Genomic DNA, 1,734 nt, shown 5'->3' on the forward strand with positions numbered 1-1,734 from the left:
CTGATCAGTAATTCAACGTCTGCCCTTGTGGGACTCAGTATATGTCAAAGGTCATTCCTAAACGGTTTTCAATATAGCCTTGTAAAAAGAGTGTTTTCATATTTAGCTAGCCCTGTGACAGAGGTTGACAAACTATGGCCTATGGGACAAATACTACCTCTTACCTGTTTTTGTAAATAAAATTTTATTGGAACATGGCAATATTCTTTTCTTTTAAAAATATTATGTATGGCTGATTTCATGCTACAACAGCAGACCTGAGTATTTCTTTCAAAGGCCATATAGCCACAAAGCCTAAAGTACTCACTGTCTAGAGAAAAATTTGCCAATCCCTGGTCTTTGAGAATGAGGAAGATGTCGCAGGTTTATATCAGTTGGAATTGCTTTCCAGCTGTCTTTATGGTAGGAATATTGTTACAACTTGCATGAATGTAGATTTTAAAAATTATTTTAGTACCCAAATAAGGAGAAAATAAACTTTATCCACAATTTGACTAGTGACTTCCTTCCAAAACAATCTGGCCCCCAGCCAGTTTCTTCAGTGCTCCCTTGGTATCTTTGTTTCTCAGAGCGTAGATTGTGGGGTTCAACATGGGGGTAACTGCATTGCCAAAGATCTGCACTGGGGTTACCAACATCTCGCTCAAGGATGGCTGAGTACAGATGAGAGCACAGGGCCCAAACAGCAGCGTGACCACAGAAAAGTAAGAAACACAGGTAGATGTTGCCTTGCGCCTCCCTTCAGCAGAGTGCATCTTTAGCACTGCAATGACGATTCAGATGTAAGCGGCAAGGGTGAGGAGGAAGTAGGCCATGGGCACAAGGCCGAAGTTGGTGAAGCTCACAGTCTCAATGATAAGGATGTTCCCACAGGCCAATTTGATTACAGGGAAGATGTCATGAAAGAAATAATCTACCTCATTAGACCCACAAATATGGCGGTTGGAAGGTCAGTGTAGTAAGAATTGTGACATGAAAGGAAACAGTAAACCAGGTGCCAGCAGCCAACACTGTACACACCCGGCGGTTCATGATGATGGCCCTAATGCAGTGGGTGGCAGATGGCAGCAAACCAGTCATGGGCCATCTCTGTATAGAGCAGGCACTCAGTGCTGCCTGAAGAGTGGTAGAAAAAGACCTGGGACATACAACCACCCAGGGAGATGACTCGGTTCCACACAAGCAGTTTGGCCAACATCTTTGGTGTGCTCACAGAAGAGAAACCAACATCTAGCACTGAGAGTTTACAGAAAAAGAAACACATGTGGATGTGGTGGCAGGAATCAAACATCACAGCCAAAAGGATGAGCAGCTTTCCTAGCAGAGTGCAAAGGTAGAAGATAAGGAAAGCAAAAAAGAGTACAGTTTCCTGCCCCTCTGCATGTGGGATGCCGAACAGGGTGAACTCTGTTACTAAAATGTGATTCTCTATGGCTATAAAAGTTAGAAATCCAACTGGAGAGGAGGAAAAACACAATATGTTAATAATCCAAGGTACCAGTTTCCACTCCTTGCCAGCTTTCCCATTTATCATGCCAGGATTGGAAAAAAATGTGATATGATCAGTAGATTCACAAGGAGGAAGGAAATCATAGCTCTACTAATGAAAGGATACTTTTTATTATGACTCAGAATGCAGGACAAGCAAGTATACTCAGAAGGAGGTGCAGTATGTTATGGTGAGGTCTGAATGCAGGTAACTTGACTGGCGAATAGATTTTATTTTACTACCAT

General features: G+C 42.6%; 1 pseudogene; it reads right to left on the reverse strand.

Annotated features, from left to right (window-relative positions):
- Window positions 1–494: 494 nt before the first annotated feature.
- Window positions 495–1,534, reverse strand: LOC100653608 (olfactory receptor 10D3-like; annotated as a pseudogene).
- Window positions 1,535–1,734: the final 200 nt, after the last annotated feature.

Source organism: Loxodonta africana, chromosome 15 (genome assembly GCF_030014295.1).
Source record: "Loxodonta africana isolate mLoxAfr1 chromosome 15, mLoxAfr1.hap2, whole genome shotgun sequence".
NCBI lineage: Eukaryota > Metazoa > Chordata > Mammalia > Proboscidea > Elephantidae > Loxodonta > Loxodonta africana.